Source organism: Austrofundulus limnaeus, unplaced genomic scaffold (genome assembly GCF_001266775.1).
Source record: "Austrofundulus limnaeus strain Quisiro unplaced genomic scaffold, Austrofundulus_limnaeus-1.0 Scaffold230, whole genome shotgun sequence".
NCBI classification, from domain to species: domain Eukaryota; kingdom Metazoa; phylum Chordata; class Actinopteri; order Cyprinodontiformes; family Rivulidae; genus Austrofundulus; species Austrofundulus limnaeus.
Window position 1 is genome coordinate 802,318 of NW_013952632.1, and position 1,205 is coordinate 803,522.

Genomic DNA, 1,205 nt, shown 5'->3' on the forward strand with positions numbered 1-1,205 from the left:
GTCCAAGATTAACCTTCAGGGTGGATATAGCTCGCTAGCAGCCTCGCACCGAGGACCTATCCACGTCGTCATTTACCCAGAATGCTTTGTGTGCAAATAAAATGGCTCCGTCAGTGTTAAAATATATTTTTAAAAATGTACAAAACTAAACATCCTACAGTATTTTTACAGTCTTTATTTTACAGTTAAAATAAATGTTTATTAAAGTCTAATGTTATAACTGATCGTGGATCCCTTGAATGGGCTCAAATGAATCAGAGTGTATTATGTATGTTCCAGGCTAACCTGTATACAAGGGTGTAACTTTAGGTCTACCATTGGGGGTTAGGGTTATTTATTTAATAATTGAATCATTTACTTTTAAATTCAGTCAATAATCCTTAATAATCCCAAAGAAAAATTAAAAGTTACTGTAACTCAGATTATCCTGGTTTCTTTGATGAGTTGTTATAGATACAGGAAGGATCTCCTGTAGTGGTCCGTCATACGGTGGGTATTTTTATTTTTTTTATTTCAAACTTTATTCATTTCTTAAAAAGCAAAATGTATATACAAAAAAAAGAGGCAGCAGAGAGAAGTAAAGAATCTTATATCTGCCCCTTTTCCCTCAAGTATAAATTCAAACAATAGTAATCCTAGCAAAACAAAAATCTTCCTAGAACAACAAATTATATGAATGCACATTACACTATTTTACATTTTTTTAACAATCCAGCCTTTATCATTCTTTTAAACATACGGTGATTTAGCACTTAAACATCATCTTCCAGATTATTCCACAATCTGACTCCTTGGATTGAGGTGCATCGTTCTTTCAAACAGGTCCTAAATTTAGGTTTCATGAACATCTCTGTTCCCTTTAGATTATAACAGCTCTCTGTCTTTTTACAAAATTTATCTGAATGTTTAAAGGAAATGTGTTTTGGTGAGCCTTATACATAACTAACAGAATGTTATAATCAACCAAATCATAAAATTTCTATAATTTCAGTTTACAGAATAATATATCAACTGGATAATGGTAATATTTTTGAGTGATAATTCTTATAGCTCTTTTTTTTGCAATTTGCAACATTTTTCTCAGTAAATATATTACTAGAGGTGCTAATGACATGAAATTTTCACCAGATGTTGGTAACAACCCAAGTGATCCGTACAAACAAAGAAATCAAACCATAGTTATTTGTAATAATGTGGAATGACAC